Genomic DNA, 26,651 nt, shown 5'->3' with positions numbered 1-26,651 from the left:
GCTGAACAACACAGTTTATTGATTGCACCATTTTTTGTTTACGCCCTTTTGCTAACTACATTTACAATTCTCTACAAACAGTCAAACAGGGAAAATCTATCCCTTTGTGCCCTACTTTATACATAACTAGAACATTCATTCCAACATTTTACCTTTTTTATGCTCTACCTATCTCTTCTAAAATTCCTTTTAGTTATCTACTATTAATTTTTGCATGGCTCCCAGCACTCCTCTTGCTTGATTCCCTATCATTTAAAATAAATATTAGCTCTTAAACAATTCCTAAACTCTATATTCAGGACACAGTGATTTGCTATCTTTTTTTCTTTTTTCAGAGACATACTTTTTATTTCCACATCCTTCGAAGTTGTCCTAAAATATTGCCACTTTCCCTAATATTGTCACCACAAGTTTATCAGAGTAAGTAGGCTTAAAAAGAATGACCTAATTGGCTAAGAGGGAGTGCTAATGTGTTAAAAAGCATCCCGACAATGATCTGAGTGGGTATAAGGCTATATTCTGCAACTTCTTCAACTGTGATTGCTGGCTGCCATTAGGTTTTGTTGGAATTACTGACAGCTTTTATAATGTTTATGTATTCTGTCTGTTTGATCTGTATCTCCTGCTATAATCAGTTCTTTCCCCTCTCTGGCTTAGGACATGCTGACACTTATTATTGGATGAGTTCAAAGAAAAACAGGAAGAGAACTCTCGATCATAGATCTCTGCACTATGAACAGAGGGTTAGAGGCTGAACTCAATCTCGAAAAGACTGCGGGGGAGAGGAAAGCTAGATGAGGGGGTAGAATACAAAATTCATGTATTTAAAATTATGGTGAAAATTGATAATATGGATAAATACATGTTCCTCGTGTAGGCTAGGGCAAAAACAGAGAAATTGTAAAATGGAAACCTTATTCTCTATGCAAATGCATTCATTCAAAACGCTGTCATCTTTTGAGGAGGAAAACAATGAGCTTGCTAAATATTTCTGTCCGTTTATTGTTTATATGAAGATGTTTGATGATCCCAATTATTGGGGACGTCTCGTTGCATCCCACAGAAGATTCATTACAAACAACGCAAATGACTTTAGACTAGCTTGAAATTCAGCTTCTTGAGAAACCGTGCGACAGACTAGGAGATCTGCCAATAATGCAATTCTCCAGAGTCAGGCAGCACAGGAGCAGCCCTCTGGCTGGTTTCAAGTTGCACCATCAACACTTACAGTTCAGCGGCTCCAAGTGCTCTCCAGAACTGAACACAGGGGGATTGACATGGAACGGAAGAAAATCTTTCTTCAGGCTCTTCAAAGTGATTTAAAAGAAAACAGAATATGGTTCGACCATTTGATTTTTTCTTTTTGCCTTTAAAAAAAAATAGGGGAACTTTGGAAAAAAAAAACACCCACCAGCACAATTTCATTCCCCTTTAAGCAACTATTCGTTTTCCTGATCGAGTTGAGAACTGGTGGAATAAACTGTCAGTGAACATAGAAAATGCTAAAATAGAGGGGTCATGAACTGGACAGAGTCCAAATTCATGAAACTCACTCACAGACTGGTGAGCACTTCTATATAAATGCCAGAATTCTAGATAAATGGTATTTTTGATTTATTTTCAGCCCACGCAGTGGATAAGGAAACAAATCCTGATGCTCGAACAAAGTTGATTCAATGTAATGAGCAGCCTGATTTCTACAATTAAAAAAAATTATTGAACTAAACTATCTTCCTCTTATCATATCTCTGCTTTAGCTTTCTCTCTGTCTTCCTTAATTATTTCAAACATATTTTTTACTTTACTTTGACATTTTATTCTCATTTGAATCATTTTCTTCTATTTTTGCTGGTTATCTGCTTTGAAGTTTGGAGGGACAAGAAAACAACAACTTTGACTAGGCCGGACATTCAGCTCGAGGTTTTCAAAACATTGGGTGTAGTGGGATGGACATGGTTGCATCATAGATATGAATAGTGAAAGAAAAAGACTTGTATTTCTATACCATCTTTCATGACCACGGGATATCCCAAAGCACTTTACAGCCCATGAAGTACTTCTGAAGTGTAGTCACTGTTGTAAAGTAGGAAACACAGCCGCCAATTCGCGCACAGCAAGCTCCCACAAACAGCCACGTGAAAATGACCAGGTAATCTGTTTTAATTAACGTTGAGTGAGGAATAAATATTGACCTGCATCCCAGGATAAGTTCCCTGCTCTTCTTTGGAATCTTTTACACCTGTCTGAGAGAGCAGACAGGGCCTCAGTTTAGGGCCCCATCCAAAAGACAGCACATCTGACAATGCGGCACTCCCTCAGCACTGAACTGCTGGCATTAATTTTGATTTTTGTGCTCAAGTCCTGCAGCAAACACACAACTTGGACATGAACACGCAACCTTCTGACATCAAGGACAAGAGAATTACCAACTGATCCACGACTAACGCAAACATAACTTGCAATACCATTTTCTGGTGTTAGAATCAGATCCCCTACATGGAAGAGCTGTCTACTGGCTGCGGGTTCTCACACAATCAGCTCAACCTTCCTGCAAAAGGTGAAAAATTCCAAAAGCTTCAGGGACTCACCCATAGAGCTGGGGGATGGTTGGAGGAGGGGGACACAAAATATTCACTGCTAATTCAGACCTATTCCTCTTTCCCAGAATTGTTTTGGTGCAGAAGGAGGCCATTTGGCCCATAGTGTCTGCACCGGCTCTCCAAAAGAGCAACTCACCTAGTTCCATTCTCCTGCCTTCTCCCCGTAATCCTGCACATTCTCCCTTTTCAGATAACAGTCTAGTTCCCTCCTGAATGCTTCAATTGAACTTGACTCCACCACAGTCTCGGGCAGCGCACTCCAGGCCCTAACCTCCCGCTGCGTGAAAAAGTTTTTCCTCATATCACCATTGCTTCTTTTACTAATTACTTTAAATCTGTGCCCTCTCGTTCTGAATGCTTTCACGAGTGGAAACAATTAAATATCCTGCGACTTGTTGAGTTTTTATTTTGTTTACACTGCTCACAATGATTTCTAGAAATCGTTTTAAAAAGCAAAGAAAAAAAAATTCTCCAAATCAATTAAGTGAAAACAGCATTATTCGTAAAGTGGGTCATATTCCGTTTCATATTGTGAAGCATCTTAGGTTGTTTAAGTACATCAAAGGCACTATATAAATAAAAATGTTGTTTTGTTGTTGTTGTGGCTGGACGATTAATATAACTAACACTCCCAATTGAAAGTGACAAACATGTACATTTTTAAGGAATTAAATAAAAGCTTAAGCAGCGTAGGAAGATTGCTGAGGTAATTATCCATGTCCACAAAGGACCATAGGCATTCTCCGTTAGAGAGAGAGAGAGAGGCACACAATTGGTTATATATATATATAGTTTATGGGACTCCTCTCAGCAAGCAAGAGGCAAGACTCCATGAGCTATTACTGCCAGTACAGGGCTTGAACTTGTGCTATTGACATCATTCTGCATTATACTCTAACCATCCAGCCGACTGAGCTAACTGACCTCCAGGCAGGTTGCAATCCTGCATCGAAAATGGATATATTCTTTAAAACGATTCTGATATAGTTTTAAATATAGATGATCTTAAAACAATATCCTGACCCCCCCCCCTTTTTCACAGGGATGGTTGAACATGACAAATTCACTATCGCAGCTGACGTATCAGCTGATCTGAGGGAAGCAGGGCTGGCTGGGTTTGACATGCGCAAGGAGCAGCTCTTAAAAGGAAGCTGTCATCCACTGGGGATCAAAGTGCATTCTCGTTCTTAAAAAGTACAAAACGCTAAGATTTAAATAAACTGTACGACTAATTTCAAGCTGGAATGAGACCAGAAATTAGAATTTTATTTTCTAAAAATGGTTAGAAAATGATAAAAAGCATAGAAACTTTTACAACAGTTATTGAGTGTGCAGTGCAGGAGAAGGCAAGTAGGGCAGCCAAGAAGGGATTGCAGCCGTATGATTAGTTTAACGCATCAAAGTTAATTTCTCTCAATGGGTCATATACCTATGCAGGTGCAGAGAAAACAACTAGAGAAAAAAAACACTTGATGGAAACCAGAATGGTCTTTGCCTTCATAGCTAAAAAAGGAGGAAAACCAAGGGGTTGCATGAATGACTGGGTTTATCTCCTCCAGGTACAAAACAACAAAAGTTTCACTTTAGATGATTACAACAACTGCAAAGGAATATTGGCCTTGATTTTTACAGTGGTGGGGGTGGGGGCTAGGTGGGGGAGGGTGTGTTAGGTGGGGCAGATGTATATTGTAGTGTCCATTTGTTCAGTTTTTCATTGTGTGTGTCTGTTGTCTGCTCACTATGCATGATTAGTTAAGCTTGGGTGTGGTTACTTAGAAAGAGAGACTTTCTAACAAGAGAAGCAAATTGACGAAATTCATTGACTGTCGCAGCATTTCTCACCTTGCCAGTTCTGACTCCGAAGCCACATCAACCCTGGCTCAGCTCTTTTCCCCACTCTCTTTCTCTTTGTACACATCTCCAATTCTAACCATTTACATAGAAACACACCGATTTGTTCATTTCAACGGTTAATCTCAGTTAAGCTCTTTCTGGCACTGCTCACACAAAGGTCGATTGAGATGTTTTAAAAAATTAGATTCAGTGTGCATCCCTATTTTCACTTAACAAATCAACATATCTTGGTTAAATTGCTAATCAAAGCAACATCGGGTATACCCAGAAAATGGCCTCGGTGTACTCGGTTTTGTGGACACTACTACAGAAAATATATGATGGCAAATGGAGAGGATATGAAGAAAGACTCAGGGGGTGAATTTTACTGGGGGCGGGGCATATATTCCTCACACCCCACAACTCCCCGCTGTTCAAAACGTCGGTCGGTCCCTTGCTGACTTTAAAATGGGCTGCCCCACAGCACTAGTACACTTGGCACGAAATTAACAAGGTGAAATTGGGACTTCTGCCCTTCAGGAACATGCGGTCCCACTCGAAAGCTGCTGTTGTATTATTATAATGACATAATACCTTGGGATTATTTACTGTACAAAACACAAGGCACCAATCACTCATAAGGGATTTTGTAAACACGTTGTGGGTTCATTTATTAAGACTAGGCACACGAGAACAGTTATCATAGGTATGAAGACATCAGAGCTGTGTGTGTGTGCTCTGCTCAAAGCAAAAATGAAACTAGGACTGGATCTCATGACACATTTCCCTTCTAGTGATGTCATGCTGATATTAAGTAAAGGCGTATTACAACAGCTGCCAGATAATCCAATTGGCAGTCAGCTGAGCATTCCCAGCAGCACCAAAGCACAGTAGTGGTCACTACTATGATTATGAGCAGTCGTGAGGAGGAGGAGGATAGGTGTTGGACGACAAGGCAATTCAAGGAAATTTGGTCGAGGAGGGTTTGGGGACCCTGGCGAGGGGGTGAGAAGAGGCTGAAGGGATGGGGGATTAGGTTTTAGAAGCCAGGGTGGGAGGCACAAAGGGAAGGTACCATCTTGGTGGGGGGGGGGGGGTGTCCCTGATGGGTACAGGGGCGCACCCAAACGAGGTACCCCTCTTTCTTTCCCACCTTTTAACCTGAGCTGCTAAAGTAAGGCCACCTTATTTCCAGATCCACCCCTCAACTCCCCCAACATGTTATAGGTGGAATGACTCCTGAAGTGACCTTTAATTGGCAACTTAAGGGCCTCAATAGGCCTGAGGGTGGGTGGGCTGCCTGATGCCTTATGCGCCCTCTATAACATAGGGGACAGCTTGGGGGTGAGCAGGAAGGTGATGGGCTGGCCACCTGCTTCAGTTTAGAAATTGTGTGTTCAAAGCAATGAGAATTTAAAATCCCAATGTGGGGACGCGGTGTGATGAATACTCCGCAATATTTTGCGAATGTAGCTTTGCTGTGATAGAGCTTGAAGCTCAGAAAAAAATTACACCTACAGCCGCAGTGTAAATGAGGCTTAGATAAAGGGGACTAATTAAATTTAAACTGTTTTACCTCATTTATAGCTTTCAATAGTATATGCCAATTGTTTTAACACATTTAAATGGAAATGGAAATGCATTGTTGTAGTCACTGGACCATGAATAATTTAAGTTCTATTAGAAATAATTTCATTCAGTAACATATACTTTCTAGTTATCCAATTATTTCAAAGAGAGAATCACTAATATGTGAAAAAGGAGTTCGTTTACATAATTTGCCACTGCAATTATGATTGCTGAAACATAACATAAATATATTATGTAGAATGAGGTATTCTGCACCCATAGTGGAAATATTTATTCTTCTGGGTATTTCCTTTATAACAGAAAAGTGCTGGAATTATTCCCTGGGATTTAATGAACTGCATCTCGCATGATTTTACTTAGAAATCATTTAAAGTACTTCTGGATTTACAGAACAAACAAGAGCTATTATTGAAATACATGAACAATTTGCAATATATATAATTGCTATGGTTGAGGCTTGCTCCCAATACTATAAATTTGTGTTCACAGCAAAAAGGCAGTGTTCGAGCAGACCGAACATCTTATAAAATAAATTCTGCACCTTTAAAAGGGGCATGAGTGGGGGATAGCCTACCATGTGACTAATGGTTATCACTCAATTATGCTTTAATACACTTTAAATATCATCAAAAGCCTACCCTAGTCTCTTGACTGCTGCTGCTGCAAAAAATGTGGTTGCATATATTGACACTCCAAGTCTCAGCTAGAATGGAGATGATTAGGTCATTCGCCTGTACAAAAACAGAATTACCTGGAAAAACTCAGCAGGTCTGGCAGCATCGGCGGAGAAGAAAAGAGTTGACGTTTCGAGTCCTCATGACCCTTCAGCAGAACTGAGTAAAGTTAGGAGAGGGGTGAAATATAAGCTGGTTTAAGGTTTGGCGGGGGGGGGGGGGGGGGGGGGGCGTTGCTGGGGAGGTGGGGGGAGAGAAGTTGGGGGAGGGGTGTGGTTGTAGGGACAAGCAAGCAGTGATAGGAGCAGATAACAAGGCAGAAGAGACAGGTGGAAATCCTGTCGGAGAGCAGAGCAGTCCTTCTTCAAGGTAGGCATTTCTTGAAGAGGAGTGGCAGTCAATTAAACACAGAGATAAAAACAAAAAACTATTGCGGATGCTGGAAATCCAAAACAAAAACAGAATTACCTGGAAAAACTCAGCAGGTCTGGCAGTATCAGTGGAGAAGAAAAGAGTTGACGTTTCGAGTCCTCATGACCCTTCAGCAGCACTGAGTAAAGTTAGGAGAGGGGTGAAATATAAGCTGGTTTAAGGTGGGGGGGTGGTGCGGTGGGGGGAGAGAAGTAGGTTGTGTCTGGAGACCCCACAGTTGTTAGTGACTGGGATTGATTACATGCATAATTTACTTTATGGCACTATGCTCCAAGTTGGACGGTTCACATCTGAACAGGAACGGGACCAACATCCTCGCGGGGAGGTTTGTTAATGCTTTGTGGCGGATTTAAACTAAATTGGCAGCTGGATGGGATCCTGAAAAGTAATTCAGAGGGGAGAGAAGCTAAGGTGGAATTAGAAGTTAAAATGCTAGTAAGTGAGTCCGGAAGGCAGAGAAGACATAGGTTAGAGAAGAAAGAAGTGAGTTTAGCAGGGCTAAATGGGATATATTTTAATGCAAGGAGCCTGACGAATAAGACAGACAAGTTGAGGGCACAGGTAGGCACATGAGAGTATGTCAGAGCTATGACCGAGGCTTGGCTAAAAGAAGGGCAGGATTGGCGGCTCAACATTCTTGGTTATAGGGTATATAGACGAGATAGAGAGGGGGGATAAAAGCGGAGGAGGGTTGCAATATTGATCAAGGAATCAACTGTAGCAGTGAGGAGGGATGATATCTTGGAAGGATCATCAAATGAGGCCATATGGGTAGAAATAAAAAACACAAAGGGGGCAAATACGCTATTGGGTGTGTACTATAGGCCCCCAAACAAACAGTCAGGGAGAGATAGAGGATCAAATATGTAAGCAAATTTTAGAGAAGTGTAAGGATAATAAGGCAGTAATAGTATGGGATTTTAACTACCCAAATATTAACTGGAATAGTTTTAGTGTGCAAGGTAGGGAGGAAGAAAAATCCTTAAGCTACTTCTAGGAGAACTTTTTTAGCCAGTAAATAGAAAGCCCACCAAGGGAAGAGGCAGTTCTGGACCTAATACCCAGAAATGAGCCCAGGCAGGTGGAAGGTATATCAATATGGGAGCATTTTGGAGATGGTGACCATAACCCAGTTAGATTTAGGATAGCTATGGAAAAGGATAAGCTTGGGCTGGGAATAAAAGTTCCAAGCTGGGGAAAGGCTAATTTTACTAAGATGAGAAAGAATTTGGCCCAAGTGGACTGGGAGCAGCCACTTGCAGATAAAACTGTGTAAGAGCAGTGGAAGGCATTCAAGGAGGAAATAGCGAGGGCACAGGGCAAACATGTTCCTGCAAAGACAAAAGGGGACATCAAGTCCGGGGAACTCCAAATGTCAGGGGACATAAATGTTAGGATTAAGAGAGAAAGAGAAGCTTATGGCAGATACCGAGGGCTCAATACAGCAGGGTCTCAGAGGAGTGCAAAAAGTGCAGGGGGAAAATTAAAAAGGAAATTAGGAAAGCTTAAGAGAGTGCATGAGAAAGCATTGGTGGCTAGAATAAAGGAAAACTCCAAAGCGTGTTTTTTTTTAAATACATAAAGCTCAACAGAATAACTAGGGAAAGAGCAGGGCCAATTAGGAACCATAGAGGTAATGTGTGTGTGGACCCAGAACACATAGGTACAGTCCTCAATGAATACTTTGTGTCAGTCTTCACAATGGAAAAGGATGACACAGGTATAGACATCAGGGTGGAGGACTGTGAAATATTAAAGGAAGTTATCATAGAGAGAGATGAGGCACTAGCGGATTTAGCGGTCTTAAAAGTGGATAAATCCGCAGGCCCGGATGAGATGCATCCCAGGCTCTTGAGGGCGGCAACAGGAGAGATATCAGGGGCCCTGGTTGTAATTTACAAATCCTCTCTAGCCACAGGTGAGGGGCCAGAGGACTGAAGGACTGCTAAAGTTGTCCCATTATTTTAAAAAAGGGAGGGAGGGATAGGTCAGGAAATTACAGACCAGTCAGTCTAACCTTGGTGGTGGGGAAGTTACTAGAAAGAATTCTGAGGGACAGAATGTATCTACACTTGGAGTGACATGGATTAATCAGGGAGAATCAGCATGGATTTGTTAAGGGAATGTCATGTTTGACAAATTTGATCAAATTTTTCAGGAGGTAACCAGTAGTGCTGATGAGGGTAATGCATTTGTTGTAGTTTCCATGGACTTTAGCAAGGCTTTTGATAAGGTCTGTCATGGCAGACTGGGGAATTGAGGAGAAAATTTTCACCCAGAGGGTGGTGGGAGTCTGGAACTCACTACCTGAAAGGGTGGTTGAGTCAGAAACTCTCGTAACATTTAAGAAGTGTTTAGATATTCGCTTTAGTTGCCATAGCCCCCAGGGCTATGGGCCAAGCGCTGGAAAATGGGATTAATGTAGTCAAATCTTTGTTGATGGGCACGGACACGATGGGCCGAGTGGCCTCCTTCTGTGCTGTAAACGTCTATGAGTCACTAACTGCAATTTGCTGAAGAAGTAATCCTGCGTTTACCAGGAAATGTTGTTGTAGTTTTGGTCATGAGTTGTATTTACTGTAATGCGAAGAGACTATGGCCTGGATCTTTAGGTCAGCGAGTGAGGGGGCGGGGCCTGCTCGCTGAGGTGTAAAATGACACGGGATGATGTCGGGCGGAACTCCTGACATCACCCGGCGTTATTTCAATTTTCAGGTCGGTGGGGGCGCAGCCGAATCAGCTGTGCGCCCGCCGACCTGTCAACGGCCAATTGAGGCCATTGACAAACTCATTAACATCATTAATGGACCTGCCCGTCCAACCTTAAGGTTGTCAGGCAGGCTGGGAGCCCTGGCGGGCTTCAGAAAAAGCATGAAACCTCATACATGGGCGGGATATGGTTTCATGTAGGTTTTTAAAAATTTATTAAATGTTTGATTTAAAGTGATGGACATGTCCCAACTCATGGGACAGTGTCACATGGAGGGGACATGTCAGGGAAATTTTGTTTGTGCACCTTTACCATTTTAAATTTGGCGCCGATCTCCCTGAGGCAGCACTTAGCCTCAAGGAGATGTGCGCTCTTTCGTGGGCATGCGCAAAAAAGCGCACTCTCGGCAGAGGGAATCTGCCCCAGCCACACAGGGAGCGCATAGTGCTTCCAGTCGGACATCACGCTCGGCGGGCCTTAATTGGCCCGCCCATGGAATATGGCGGCGCGCCCCCAGTCGGGGGCGGAGATCAGAGGCACGCCTGCCCGTGCCCGCTCCTGCATTTCCCCCACCCAATGGGGGGAAAATTCTTCCCTCTGTTTAAGCAGGAAATGTTTGCTGAGAATATAGACCTTGCTGTCGTGCGTAGATTCTGTTTAAATAGACTCTGTTTGCTGTGAGTCCTCCTGTAGGTCCTGCCCACATCCAACTCATTGTCTGATTAGTGTTCTCAATATTCTCTCCAAAAACATAAACATCACGCTGTTAAACTGTTAAATCCAAGGTGAAATTTAAGATCTATTTACTAATATGATCATTAAACAGTATCAGAATGATGCAGCATGTAGCCAATAATATTTCCCTTGACTTGCACAACTTATAAGATGATTCAAAGCAAGAAAACAAAATCCTTTTGCTCTTTTCAACAGCTTTGCTGAGTTTCTGATAGATGTTACGTGGGACTTGAATCGCTGCCCATAAAAATAATCTGAGCTTCTGCTGCCCCAATACACCCACCCTCTGTGATTGCAACTCCAAGGCAAAGCACAACTTAGGATAGTAGATTAGAATTGTGAATAGTACCAGTACAGGAGGAGGCCATTTGGCCCTTCATGTCTGTGCCAGCTCTCTGCAAGAGCAATTTGGCTAATACCAGTCTCCTGCCCATTTCCAGTAGGATGTTTTTTTTCCCTTCAGGTGCTTGTCCAAATCCCCTTTGAAAGCCACGATTGAGTCTGCTTAAAGGCAATCAATTTAAGGGAGAGAAGCTCAAAATGATGATTGCTTCTTTGGGGATTCAAGAATTCAACCACTTGAGCTGGGAGCTCATCTTGTAAGTAGTGTGTTTCAGAAGAAGCATGAATTTGTAACAAGCTTTTGCTCTGGGATCTGTCAATTAAACTAAGCACATTGTCATCAGGTGACAGGTGAGGAATGAAATATGTCCGTGCCAAGATTAGGAGTCGCAATTTATGGTTATGGGTCAGCCAGTGGCTGTAAGGTAAATATGTATGTTAGGTATCATGTTAAATCATTATTATTGTACCCGCGCCTTTGAAAAGTGAGACATGTTTTCATTATCTTTACCTTAAAGCACTTTTCTCTCTTCTCTGTGATCAGGCCAATGACGGATTTATCTGTCACTCTGTCAGTTATTGGTACCTGGGCAGTCAGCCAACTGGTGGATAGCCATTGTTTCCTGTACCTGAGCAATATTTCAATTTCAGGATGCTTGCAAATTTTTTTTTTTAATGCACAGGAGTGTCTCATCTGCCTGTGTGTCTTCATTGCCAGGAAATAAGCCCCAAATTGCATGGATCATACTTACAGTTCACTGAAACTTACACTGGTTTCTGTGCCAAGCTTTCTGGACGTAACTTATGCTGAGGTTTCCTGTGCAGCTCATTTGCCTATGCTGGAACATAATAGCCAATAGAAAACAAACACAAACATAGCACCCCCCCCAATTGTTACCCATTTGTGTAATGACTGTGAACATGAAGTATTTTGAACGTTTTTAAATTTTTTAAGTTGTGTATTCTCTTCAGAAATAATGCTTACTTGAGAGGATAAAAGTTTAAACTAACTCATCACTTTGAACGCAACACCGGTGTTGCATCCGTTCTGATTTTACTCTCTGTTAAAGTCACTGCTCTGTAATATTGGTTAGGTTGTAAAAACAGCATTACACCCAATCTTTTGTCTAGCAAGAGAGGCCAAAACTTGCAGAATGAGGGAAAGGAAGTGTAAATCTCAGTTAAATCTTGGCCTGGATTCATGATTATCCAGTTGAAATCCCAGACTTTTTTTTACTGGAGAAGAATTTAAATTCTGCTTGAGCCTCTCATCTCCATTTGCACTGAAAGGCTGTGGCTCTATTACTATGTTCAAAAGATTCAGCTTCGGCCTGTTAGCCTGGTGTCAGCTGTGGCTCAGATGGTAGCATGCTTACTGCAAGGTCAGAAGGCCGGGGGCTTCTGTCCCATTCTGGAGACTTGACCATATATTCTAGTTTACTAACCCCATTGCAATAGTCGAGGAGAACTGCACTGTCAGAGATGCTATCGTCATCTTCCAGCTGTGGATCCCAAAGATCTCCGATAAATTAAATCTCAGAATTGTCACAGAGGATTCTTCCTGTTTCGATATATGAAACACAGGTTAAAAAGTGGTTGCAATGCTGTGCCAATTTAAGGAAGATTGGGATCTGTAAATGTTCTCCTCACTGTCATGTTCTCCTGTTTACTGGATCAGCCGCCTTAAATGTAGACCTAAGCAAGTTCAACCAATGTATAAAATTTACCTCATTGGAACATATAAAATTCTTAAGAGGGCTTGACCGGGTAGATGTTGATAGGCTGTTTCCCTGGCCGCAGAGCCTTGAACAAGTGGTCATAGTCTCAGGATAAGGGATGGGCATTTCTGACTGAGTTCAGGAGACATTTCTTCACTTGGGGGTTGTGCATCTTTGGAAAGCTCTACCTCAGGGAGCTGTAGATGTTCAGTCATTCAGTATATTCAAGAGAGAGAGCAAAGGAATTTTGAATCCTAAAAAATGTTAAGAGATATGGGAAGGTGGAGTTGAGATAAAAGATGAGCTATGAGGGTGGAGCTGGGTCAAGTGATGTACTCCAGCTCTCATTTGTTATGTTCTTACATTTCTTCTTCTGTGCTGTAGCTGGGGTGGGGTGGTGGTGGGAGAGGAATCAAAATGAAAAAGTGAGAACTTTCATTCATATAATAACAAATCGAAAATTGTCACATTGGTACCATATTTCAGCTGAATAAAAATAGTTGGTAGTTTGATTGGATGACTACTTTTATGCAACAAAACCTTACAAATAATCAATTTATATCCTTAACTTAAAGGTTAGGGAATGATCGACAACTTGTATTTCTATAGCACCTTTAAAGCAGTAAAACAACTTAAGGCACTTCACAGGAGTTAACAAACCTATAGGGCAGCATCTTCCCTATGTCAGGCAGGCTGGGCGGACTGCGTGCCGCCATTTTACGTGGGTGGGCCATTTAAGGCCCGCCCAGCGTCATGTGCGTTCCGGAGCGCTCAGCGCTACCTGTGGTGCCTCAGGGAGATGAAGTACATAATGAAACTTTTTAATACATAAAGAGAAAGCTTATTTAGACATGTCCCCTCATGTGACAGTGTCACATGAGCTGGGGCATGTTTATCAATGTAGCTAAATTAATTCATTTATTTCATTAAATCTTCATGAAACCCCATCCCGCCCGTGGATGAGGTTTCCTGGAAAACACGAAGGCCGCTTGGGCTCTTTGCCTGCTCGACAACCTTAAGGTTGGACGGGCAGCGTTGTTAATAGGGGTAATTACTTTTTCAATGCCTTAGTAGGCACGCGCCCACCGAACGAAAGATCAAGATGACACGTGATGGCGTCGGGACGCACGCCTGATGTCATCTCGTGTCATTTGGCGCGTCGGCATGTCGGGCCCGCCCCCACACACAGATGGCAATATCCTGGCCCTAGAGTGCCTTTTTTGACTTCAAGACGTCTCAAAGCACTTCATATCTGATTAAGTATTTTTTGAAGTAGTCACTGTTTAAATGTAGGAAATGTGGCGGTCAATTTGCACACAGCAAGCTCCCATGAACAGCAATGCGATAATCTGTTTTAGTGCTGTTGCTTGAGAAATACCTATTGGCCAGGACATCGGAGAGAACTCCTCTCTTTACTTCAAACAGTACCACCTGAGCATTTATGTCCAGCAGAAAATGTAGACTAGGCTTAACAACTCATCCAAGTGAAGAATTGTCTCCTGAACTCAGTCAGAAATGCCGATCCCTTATCTTGAGTCTATGACCTCTTGTTCAAGACTCTCCAGCCAGGGAAATAGCCTATCAACATCTAACCTGTCAAGCCCTCCTTAAGAGTTTTATGCGCTCCAATGTGATAAATCCTATACATTGCTTGAGCTTGCTTAGACCTGCATCTAAAGTGGCTGATCCAGTAAACGCAAGAACATGGCAGTGAGGATAAGAGCCTTTACAGATCCTATTCTCCCTTGAATTATCACAGCATTGCAGACACCTGGGGTGCTAATAGTGTGTCACTTTTTAACCGATATTGCAATATCAAAACAGGAAAAATCCTCTGGGACAATTCTGAGATTTAATTTATCAGAGATCGTTGGGATCCACAGCTGGAAGATGGTGACTGAAAAGTTGGTTGGTCATGCTCATAACTTTTAGTTGTCTTTCTAATTTTAAACGGTAATTCCTGTAAGGTCCATCTTACTCTTCTGGCTTTCATGGTAACTTACAGCACAAAACAAGCCATTTGGTCCAACTGGTCTGCGCTGGTGTTTATGTCCTGCATGAACCTCCTCCCGCACTACTTCTACTCACCTTATCAGCTTATCCTTCTACTTCTATCTCACTCATGCGCTTATCTAGCTTCCTATTTAATGCATTTATTCTATTCACCTCAGCTACTCCTTTTGGTAGCAGGTGTCATATTATAACTGTTGTCTGGATGAAAAAGTTTCTCCTGAATTTGCTTACAGAAAACATTTGTGACCATCTTACATTAATGACCCCTCGTTATGGATTCCCCACAAGGGGAAACATTTTCTCTACTTCTACCGTCTTAATTTTCTCTGCCAATGTGTTCTAATGATTCCAAATCAAACCATCAAAGTTTCTTTAGGTTATGCTTGTTTATGTAGCCATGAAGCAAGAACAGAATGAAGCTACTCTGAGAAAACCTTCGACAAAAGCAAAATACTGCAGATGTTGGAAATCTGAAACAAAAACAGAAAATGCTGGAAAAACTCAGCAGGTTGGACAGAATCGGTGGAGAGAAAAAGAATTAACGTTTCGAGTCTTCTTCAGAGTTCTAAAGAAAAAGAAACGTTAACTCTGTTTTTTTTTTCCTCTCCACAGATGCTGTTAGACCTGCTGAGTTATTCCAGCATTTTCTGTTTTAATCTGAGAAAACCTTCGTCTGGCAGCTATCTTCCAAACAGTCGTTTGGTAGCAAAGGTCTTGAATATTGTTGAAAAGAGAGACATGTTACTGAAACTTTTCATCTTGCATTGATGAAGACAAATGCCAAATTTCAAATGACCACAACAATTAATACCACAGGAGAGAAGGGTGCTGATTGGTTGGCAAGTTGATTCTGATTGGCTGAAGCATTGCCATGGAGAAAACAATGGGGGACTATAAGTTTCCCTAGCTCCCGGATAATTAAAAAAAAAGGTGCAAGGCTTAAACATAGCCCTTTTGTTTGCAGAGAACGGATTCCTGTGTATGAATGTATGTTGTGTCTGACAAACATATATGAGCCACATTTCAAATTTTGAATTACGTGAGAGCTTGGGGAGCCTATAGTTCCTTGTCGCTATCTCCATCACAACACCTGGCTAATCGGAGTTGACTTGTACACCAATCAGCAGCCTTTTCTCCTGTAGTATAAATTGTTGTGATCTTTTGAAGTTTGGTATTCTTGCATTTGTCCTTATGAGCGCAAAAGGAAAAGCTTCAGCAACATTTAACTCTTTTCAGCTGTCTTTCAGTAATGATGAAATGTATTAACCTGTGCCTGACTTATGGGTTCATGCTTCAAACAATTCCAGGGCTCAAAATCTGTGACCCCAGCAATATGAAATGAAGATCTTTACTGGCAAGGTACAAGGTTAACCATTTTCCTTAATCCTATTTTGCATTGACGGTGCCATTTCAGGGCTCATCCTGTAACAAATCGTCTCAAATTATTATTCAGAATGGCCCCTTTTAAAATATTAGTATAATAATCATGATCGCAACTACTTCCTGGTTAGTGTAGCTGCATGACTTTCTATATCTCATAAGAAAATTACCTGTTTGTGTTATACGAGATAGAAAGGAGAGTGAGATTAAAATCCTGGTTCTCATTTCTGGCTTGTGGGTATTTTAAAAGATCACAGGTGCCTTACCTGGATCAGGGATGATATGTTCATTCAGCATTAGGGGCATTGCTGGGTGTCATTAAGCAAGTCATTATCAATGCATAGAACCCACTGCATAAGAGCCATTTTTAAGTTAATGAGGTGCAACTGCCTCAGACAGGTGTGATTGTATTTCTGCACTATTTAGTGAATGGGACCCATTTCAGGTGTTTTTAATCAAGTCAAGTATCCAAAAAAAAGTTCAGAAAAGCATTGAGTATAGGAAATAAAATCACTCTAAAGGAAATATCTTATTATGATCGAGAACTCTGTGAAACCAGTCACAATGAAAATATGGGTTTGACGTAACTACCACATATAAACTTTAGGTCTGTCACAGTACCTTATGTCTAATAAAACACCTATTTTCTAATAAAAAAAACCTTTCTAATCAGACACAGGCGACTAGAAATAGACATGAAACTACAACTTCATCAAGCTTTCATCCAAAACAATACTGAATATAATATAATACAATTCTGAATTTACCTTACGCTTAAATCAGCCCTGCCTCTTTGCTAATTTATTGAAGAAGTTATTTGCCATTGCCTCTGTTTGTAAGGCAGCTATTGCCACATGTCTTTCATTGCTTACAACCAAATTACAAGTGAATATACTGGGATGCTGCACTTATTGATGTCTTAGTTTTGTGATCTAGTAACATATGTTGATTTACATTTAAAAGAAAATTACTATGCATCATATATTATTCTGGCGGTTTTGAAATTTTCAATTGACCAAGCCTCAGCAACTTTTGATGGAAGAGGCGTTTGGATTTCTGCTACTCTTTGTTTGAAGAAGTACTTCCTGACATCATTACACATTACACTTCATGTCATGCATTGTTTTGCAAAGATACTAAAGGGCAAATCTTCCAGCTGTTAGAATCATCCCTGCTGGTACAGAACAGATGTGCAAGGATCATGAAAGCAGGCGGGGTCCCAAATCATGGCATCTCTGCTTAACTTGTACTAATTGGCAAAGCGTGCGGGAACTCAACCTTAAAGGTGATTTTGAAGTAACTTACATGGTAATTCCTCCTCATCCAATTTGCTGGTCTCTGAACTGTGCCATCAGTCCACATGGGCGAAAAACCATTGAAATGCCAATTGCATTATGTATTCCTCTTTGGTTTTTAGTTTTCCTGAGCATGGATGAAGAGGATGAAGGGAGATAGGTGAAGTAGCTTTGTTTACGTGACAAGTATAGCGTGAAACAGTGGGGGCAAGCACAAGAACATTGATCTAGGGGCACCTGAGAAGATCTGACTTCACCAGGGAGGCTGTGACTGATGGGTGCCATTTGATGGACCTGATTGTGACAGGAGCAATAATCCATGTTGACAGTGCAACCTCACAAAGTGACCCTTTCAAGATAAAGTAGCAGCTCTCCCTATGTTGCGTACAATGATTGTGTAATTGTGGTGTCTATTTATCAAGTTGCAGTGTGTGAGGAAAGCGGTAATTTTCCAGGCACCACCAAAATGATGCTTTCTGCATTACCTCTGGTTTGTCCCAACTGTTAAATCCCTTTCAACTTCATCCAGGGCATTTGTGCAGTTTTATCCACTTCCACACCCAGTATTCATCCAGCTGCCATTGTAACAGTGTTAACATTCACGCCAGGGGAGATGTCCCAGGAAGAAAATCTGCTCTCCAAAAACAAACGATTAAAAAACATCACAAGTTCAATCGAAATGGATGGGAATTTATTCAACTTCTTTTACAGTTAAGATCCTCTTTTTTAAAAAAAAATTGTGTGTTACGTGATTCAATTTCCGTCCTCGAATTTCAACCGACCAAACCCGAACCCAATCAATTTCCCATTTGTCGCTCCCACGTTTCATAGCCCTGTGTTTGTCAATTTCAGTTATCCAAAAGAAAAGGACAAAATTATGTCTGGCAGGTGCAAATATATATGAAACAACCTTGTGACTTGGAAAGTGTGCTGCGGTAAGTCACCCCTTATTTGGCATTGGTTTCATGTTAATAAGCGTTTTTGAGACGGCATGACTGGTAACTCTATGCAGATGTGTGTAAATGTGTGTGTAGGTAGATGTGGGAGGATTATCATGTTAATAAATATACATGTAGATAATATTCATTTCTAACATAACCCTGAATTGAGAAAAATAACCTTTTCACAATAGCAATAGAGGTGACGTAACTCCTTATTAAAGCAAGGGTCAGCCAATATTTAGAGGATTTCATCAAGCTGATTCATTTTCTGCTCCTTTCCCTTGTATCAGTCTCTATATAATTAGTTTATAGCAGGGGGAACAATGGGGCTACAGAGTACATTATCCTTTTATTTCCCCTGTGCATTCATCAAATCATGATAATGGCTATTAATAAAATTGCCAGAGACTTCCCGGACAGTGGTTGGCCATTCCTATTCATCCCAGCTGTGCACTTTCTTTCAGCTTAAGGGGCCTTTCATTCACACTAAAAAAAGTAAATCGGTTAACAACCTCAAAATAAATATGTTTTGAGAAGGGATATAAGTAAGGGCAAGTTTTTTTTTTAAGAAACCACTGAGTATTTATGCATCGTGCCATACCTTGCATTGTGACTGGGTTCTTTATTAAATTCTACCTTCAAACCAGAAAGTTCCCATTATATCTGACCTGTATTGGAGTGACTGTCTCAATTGATCAGTGATACAACGCAATTATGAGCCACCATTCGATAAAGCAACGCGTGTTCTCACTGCGGACAAACTTAGATCAGGGCTTTAATGCCAGTCTAGTGTTTCAAACCGTCAATAAGTATCTTCAGCCAGCGAATGTTTTTCTTTGTGCCATTTACTCCCACACCTTAAGGAGACACATTTAAAGTTGTGAAAACTGTCGCCATAACTTGACAAATTATTTTGTTTTGCATTGGCAACCCCTCGATAATTGTTTTTCAGTTCACAATAAAAGCGATCTGAATGTTAAGGTTGACCATAAATTTGGTGAACATGTGGGTGGCTTCATAAACCAATTTGAGAGACAGGTGCTACCACAAAACTATGTGCAAAGTTCAACCCAGCGTATGGTGAAAGTCACAATGGGCCGACACTCTTTTCTCTGTCTATGTTTCTCTTCTTTTTTAGCAACCCTAGCTGTTTGAAATTCATTAATGCCTTGCACATGCATTCATCTCCCTGCCATTCATGTGGCTTGGGCCCTAATCTCTGAAATTCCCTCCCTAACCTCTCTGCCTCTCTACCTCTCCCTCTTCCATAAGTTGCTTCTTCAAGCCTACCCCTTTGACAAAGTTTTTGATCACCTGTTCTGATGCGATTGAGTGTCAAATGGTCACCCGTCCTAATGGCCCTTAATGTGATTCAGTGTCAAATTTTGTCTGATAGCACTCCTCTGAAGCGTCTTGAAGTTGAAGGCGATATACTAATGCAAATTATTGTTAATTACCACAGTTTACAGCCTTCCATGCTTCTTTATCTGTACTGATGTCAAGTCTCCCACTATAACTCCAGTGTGATTCTAATGGAACACCAGAGAGAAATAGCCATTTTCACTGTCTCCCTGTGAGCAAAACTGAGACCTCCACCTATGACTGCATCTTACTGCTGCTGAGAATTTAAATGCTCACATTTTCTAATGTTGCTGAATGCAGATTGATAATCAAACAATATCCTTCAAAATACATCCATTTTTGGACTGCAATAAAGAAAGATGGTGTGCCCAAGATCTCTTCATGCCCCCTTCTGTTGGTGTTTGTGGGCTCCCACCTGCCATTGACCCTATTGCTGATCCTGGTACATTTCCTGGAATCTGTCTGGTAACCTGTGTTTCAGTGACTCTCACTGGAGCCTCTTTTGGGTTTGGCCACATCCTCCCATGGAGATTTGGAAATTGAGACACTGCTGTGAAATTTAAAGGCTGTAACAGGTAAAACTGGAAGTGAATGTAAGAACAGAGCTGAAGAGCCACAGCAGTGACAAGACCTGTAAGAAAGAAAGCTTCCAGCTTCATCGATATTGAGATGGATGCACTGCTGAATGTAGGGGGACAAGGTGGTGAGATTGTGTAGAACACTGGGGGAAGAGTGTTTCTCAAGCAACCGTGACAATGTAGAGGGGGGAGATGACTGAAGTACCATTTTGAAGACCCCCAGACCAGGAATTCAATGCTGGGAAGAATTTAATGACTTGACCATAATGGACAAGGTAAGGATTCCAACCACATGGCTACTGGGCCTCCAAGCACCACCTTGTATGTGGGTCATGTCATAGAATCAATACCTGAATTACGCATGTGGTGGTGCCAGTGCCAGCCTGTGAAGAACCAACACTCATTGGAGACAGTTGTCAACTGTTGGACATTAATACCACAAGTCTCTCAGTGAAACAACCTGACCTCCGAGTATCATAGTTAAGGATCTTCCTCAGCATGGTGGGGGAGCCGGTAATGGTCAGTTTACAGACACACGGGGTGAATTTTATGGCCTCCCCAGCTGGCGTATTTGAAGGTGGTGGGGAGAGGGAGTGAGCAAGTAAAATAAAGCGGGTGGGCAGCTCCCCACTTACCCTCAACCCCCGTCCCCCTGTATTATAGAGGCCGGGTAAAGCAGCCCACCCACCCCAAAACCCAAACTCTACCCCACTCCCCCTTCCCTCACTGGAGGCTCCAATCCTCTCCCAGCCAAAATGCCTGGACCAATCTTCAAGTCCAGGAGGCATCTCCTTGCTTCCTGGGGACTGCTTGTAGTCTCAGCAGTGACCACTATTGTCTTCTGGTGCTGCTGGGACCACAGAGCTGCCAGCCAATCAGATTGGCCAGCGGCTATGGAGGGCAGGACTTGCTGTCCCTGAGGGGCGAATGTCCCACTCTCAAGTAATTAAGGCTGTTCCAAGCATATCATCGCCGCAGGGCTGCCAGATTTAAAATCGGTGAGATGCCGACTGACTTTTCGACCGGGATTGTGGGGTGGAGAGGGGGACAGGAATAGGTCCCCCCATAAAATTCACCGCACTGTGACACATTTAGTAAACACAGCCATTGGATCCACTTCTGAATCCTCACAGGAATAGAATGGGACTGACATGTAATTTTTGGCTTACTTTTGTACTTGCAAAGGCAGCTCATAATCAGGAAGCAAAAAAAACCCCTGTGGAATGGGAAGGAATGGCAGATATACATGCATTGACTGTGTATAAGGGGGTGAGAGACACTCAGCGTTTTTGGATAGCCAATAGGAAAAGCAATTGGAGCTGGAGGACTCAGTGATACCAACAGATTAGCACACAGACAAAATATTGTTGACATTAAGTGCCTCAGATGGGCAATGGTAATGGCACTGCAACCTGGAAGATTCATTGTAGCTCACTTCTCTGCTGAGTTAACCTCCATCCAGGTGAAAGGCAAACTGTTGAGCCTGATCAAGTAGAAGATGAGGAATCCTACCAAGACCAGCTTCTCCCTGACCAGACACCATTGCGCATATGCTTCATTCACTCCACCACTTCCAAGCCCCAGCCCAGGGACAAGCACCTGGGGACTTCAGACTGGTGACAGGGGCAGGGACTGCATCAGCCGACATACATAGTTCAGGTTGTCAGGCAGAGGAGGAGATTGAGGGAAGCGATCACGACAGCTTTGGCCAGAAGGTCCAGGGTGTCAGACTTCACCTGATGACCTTTGGGGCATAGTTCTCACAGGAACTGCTTTCAAAAAAAGAATGCTGATGGAGCACTGAACCTGTGTACAGGTCCTTTAAAATACCTTGCAAATAACACTGCATAATCCTGGGCTGCTGAGGAGTCAATTGCCTGGACATGAAGCACTAAAAGGAAGCTCGTCATGTAAGGGGAGGGCAGAATCAATCATATGATTTCATTCCCCATTTGCTAGTATAACAGAGGCAATAGCCTAGACACAAATATGTTGCTTGAATGTGTTAAATATTTGCTCCCTAATATTGTCAACAGTAATTTTTAAGTTTCATGTGACTCATACTCTCCTTAAGGCTGCTCGCTCTAATTTTTCACGAACTACAACTAGAATCAAATAATGTTATCCACAAAATTAAAAATCCTGCATAATAAAAACAACATTTGTCTTAATCAATAAAGACAAACTGTTGTCTTGATTATAGTAACACTAATTTATTAATTTTTGCCTGTAGCGTATATTTTGTGTTCTGTTGTATAAGCTGTGGATTTCTATACAGTTGCATTTCTGCACAGCTCCCATCATTGCCAGGGAATTCCCCAAGGCAGTCTCCCAACAAGCTGTCATGTTAACCCACACAGTGGCATTGATGGTAATAGTGAGGTCATTCACATTCTCAGTGGAGAAGCAGAAAGACAAGACCAACAGCACAGGTTTGTAGAACCTTCCCCCAGACTCACAACATCCCTGCTAATACTGGGAGAATAATGGTCTGTGCCTTGCCGAGATGGGACCTCTCACACTGTGCTAAGTGAGCTCGACATTTTTCTGTACAATTCAGCTCCAAGACTATTTATGGTATAACTTGGCGGAAGTGTGACCTGATAATGAGTGCGATGGGATCTGGGATCTCAGTGAATTACAGGACCAACGGTTTACCTCCTTAGGGATTGAGCAAGAAACAGGAATGATGGAGAAGGAAATCGGGGAAATCAGGTAAAGAAAGAGATGGAAAGAGAGGCTGATAGGAAAAGCACGGCAAAAAAATGTAAAAACTTAAAAGTTGAGATTTTTAAAATCTCTAGCAGGAACAAGTTTAAATGGCTAAAACAAAAACAGAAATACCTGGAAAAACTCAGCAGGTCTGACGCCAGACCTGCTGAGTTTTTCCAGGTATTTCTGTTTTTGTTTTGGATTTCCAGCATCCGCAGTTTTTTGTTTTTATCACTAAGTTTAAATGGCTCCCTTTCTGGTGATTGACTGAATTGCAGTAATAATTGTCATCGTGTTAAAAGGGTGCTTTTGCTTTTAGTAAGAGATAAGCATGCATTTATATAGCGTTATTCATGACCTCAGGACATCTCAAAGCACTTTACAGCCAATGAAGTACTTATGAAGTGTCCTCACTGTGACAATGTAGGGAACATGGCAGCCAATTTGCATTCAGCAAGGTCCCAAAAACACCAAAGTGCTAATGACCTGATAACCTGTTTCTTTTTGTGATGTCGGTTTAGGGATAAATATTGTCAGGACACCATGGAGATACACCCCTGTTCTGTGTTGAAATAGTGCCTTTGCATCTTTTTTGTCCACTTGAGAGCGCAGATGGGGTTAACGTCTCATAGTTTAACGTCTCATCTGAAAGGTGGCACCTCCAGCAATGGAGCATTCCCTCAGTATCCTAGACTCATAGGCAGTGTAGGACATAGAAGGAGGCCATTCAGTCCATCATTTGCTGCTGACCAATGAAGAACGACCCAGTCCAATCCTACCTTTCTGCACTCGGTCCATAGCCCTGCAGCACATAGCTCTTCAAGTAGACATCCAAGTAGTTTTTAAATATGGTGAGAATTTCTGCCTCTACCACCGTTTTAGACTGTGAATTTCAGGTGCCTACCACCCTCTGTGAGAAAAATGTCTCCTCATCTCCCATCTAATCTTTCTACCAATTACTTGAAATCTATGCATCTTGGTTTTTGACCCCTCTGCTAAGGCAAATAGGTCCTCCTTAATGACTCTATCTAGGCCCCTCATGATTTTTTACACCTCAATTAAGTCACCCCTCAGCCTCTTCTGTTCCAAGGAAAACAGCCCCAGACTATCCAATCTTTCCTCATAAAATTTTCCAGTCCTGGCAACATCCTCGTATATCTCCTTGGCACCCTCTCCAGTGCAATTGCATCCTTCCTGCGATGTGGTAACCAGAACCAAATGTGGTACTCAAGCTACGGTTTTAACGAGTGTTGAATGCATAAGAACATAAGAAATAGGAGCAGACTTAGACCATAAGGCCCCTCTAAACTGCTCTGCTATTCAATGTGATCAAGGGTAACCTTTGGCTTCAACTCTAATACCTATCTATTCTCCATACGCCTTGATTGCCTGAGAGACCAACAATCTGTCTGTCTCGATCCAGTTCCAGCATATTCTCCCCGTTCTTATATTCCATGTCTTGGCTAATAAAGGAAAACTTCTATATGCCTTCTTAACCACCTCATTGACCTGTCCTGCTACCTTCAAGGATCTGTTGAACTACACTCCAAGGTCACCCTGTGGGGGGAATGGGGTCAGGTTCTAATATGCACATCCATGACCTGCAGAACCAACTGCATATGTTAAAGTGCAGCTGTCTCTGCCAGGTCTGATTTTGGGATGTCCAAAACATGAAATGTGCACTTTAGACCTGGTAGGAGAAGAACTAAAGCTGCGGGAGTTATTTGGAGAGAAAGGGTACCCTTTTGGAGAGGTAAGGTACCCTTTTACATATGGTCCCAGTACACCTTTGAGAGAGTTAAGATGCCCATTGGGTGAGCTAAGGAACCCTTTGGGGTTGTTTAGACATGAATATGTGTAAAAACTGCATAAACTCATTGGAAGTGTCAAGCTCACTAAAACTGTCAAGCAAACCATGAAGACAACTGCCAAAAGAACTATCAAGCTGTCAAGGCATTTAAATGTCCTACCCTTTAAATATTAAGTGAAAAAAAAACTGTCTGCAGTGTTTTTTTTTTAAGAATCAGAGCTTGCTATTTCACTCTGCCTGTTAACAAAAGATTAAGAGTTACCATTACAGGGTTATTGCTACATGACTGATTTCACAACCTATCATTATCACAATGGGGTGCCTGTCAGTTCACAGTTTGATTGACAGCTCAAGTGGTAACAAACTCTTTGAAGTGGGGCTATGAATGCAAATGCTTGTTTTCATAAGAGATTAATGAAAGTTAAATTAAGTGATTGTTAAAAATATAAATGACTTTTTTTCTGAAATAGTGAATTCATTAACAAACATGCAAAAACTTTATTTAATCTCAGACTGGGTCCTGAAATATGTCAATGGAGTATACTAGGTGGGTTGGTAGCTGTAAGGGCAAAGTGTGGTGGGTGAGGGCATGGGTTGGCATGAGTTGGCACTAAGTTGGCATAGCAACTATAAAGGACCTTAGTGGATGGCACATAGGTTGACATTGAGGCTATAGATGGTCATGAGTGTGGGTGGAGGGGCATATATTGGCATGGAGGGTATGAGGGGCCATCGGGAGGTGGGCAAAGCGGCATAGGTTGCCATGAGTTGGCTTGGATTGGGCATGGAGACTATGTGGGGGAGATGGGGGATGTGGGGAGAATAGGGGGTGTGAGGACTGTTCTTTATTTCATGCTTTTTCTAATAACTTTGGCAATGTGACAGAGCATTGAGGTAGGCTGTCTCTGCAGCCCGCCTCCATGCACTGTAACTCCTCCCAACCCCTGCCCAACACCCACCCTCTCAACCCTGGACTGAAAATTGGAGCTTCCAGGACACTTTTTCTGATGTCAGATTTGCATAGTCAGGAGTTGTCCCTACTCTGGATGAAAATTCAGACCATAGTGATCAAAGAGAATTGCCCCTCGCCATCACCCACCACATCCCTGCCCCCATCCCCACCCAGCACTTCCCAGTTCTTCCATTTGATCAATGTTGCTTCTGGCTCTTAGATGCTTGAATGAAGAAACATACCTTGAAACCCCATAGAGACGAGATGATCTCTGTGCCTAACACAGCCAAAGCCTTGAGTCCATTCTAGTCTCTTGTGTTTGTGAGAGGAAAAGGAGAAAGTGACGACATGCAGGAAGATACAGAACCCGCATGTAAATGGTACAGCATGGGAGAGGTCATGTAGGGAAAGGAGAGTTTGAGAGAAAGGGTGAAAGACAAAAAGAGAGATCAAAGGGAGCCGGAAGGAGAGACTAACAGAAATCCAAGACAAAGGCCAGGAGGAAAAAATATTTAGAGAGGAGGAGGTAAACAGATAGTCACAGGAAAAGAGCAAAATCGAGGGATTTACATAAATACATAAACGTCATTTCACTTTTAAGAGAGCAGAGACCAGGATGAAGGGCAAAAGGTCCCAATGCTGCACATTACCAAAGCTGGAAAGAACAAAAGGCAAGCTATATCAAAACGTAGGTGACAACCTATCTGGGTTTTATAAAATCCTGAAAATTGTTGAAGGGACAAATGAAAGAGACATGTGCCCTAGTTTCCATAATTTTGAATTTCTAAATAAACGTGGTTTGAGTAGGAGAATGAAAAATAAACTTAATTTCCAATTTAGGGAGGTCAAGATGTAAGAATATTTTTAAGGTGGTAACAAATATACTCTAACTGTGTAGTACTATCTTTAAAGCAAAGATAAGAAAGGCTGGAGGCCAGGAGTAAGCTATAATTTGTAAAGCTATTTTCTTGTAC

This window comes from Cetorhinus maximus, chromosome 7 (assembly GCF_964194155.1).
Source record: "Cetorhinus maximus chromosome 7, sCetMax3.hap1.1, whole genome shotgun sequence".
In the NCBI taxonomy this organism is placed as follows: domain Eukaryota; kingdom Metazoa; phylum Chordata; class Chondrichthyes; order Lamniformes; family Cetorhinidae; genus Cetorhinus; species Cetorhinus maximus.
The sequence above is the reverse complement of the archived record's forward strand: the minus strand, read 5'-3'. Positions refer to the sequence as shown.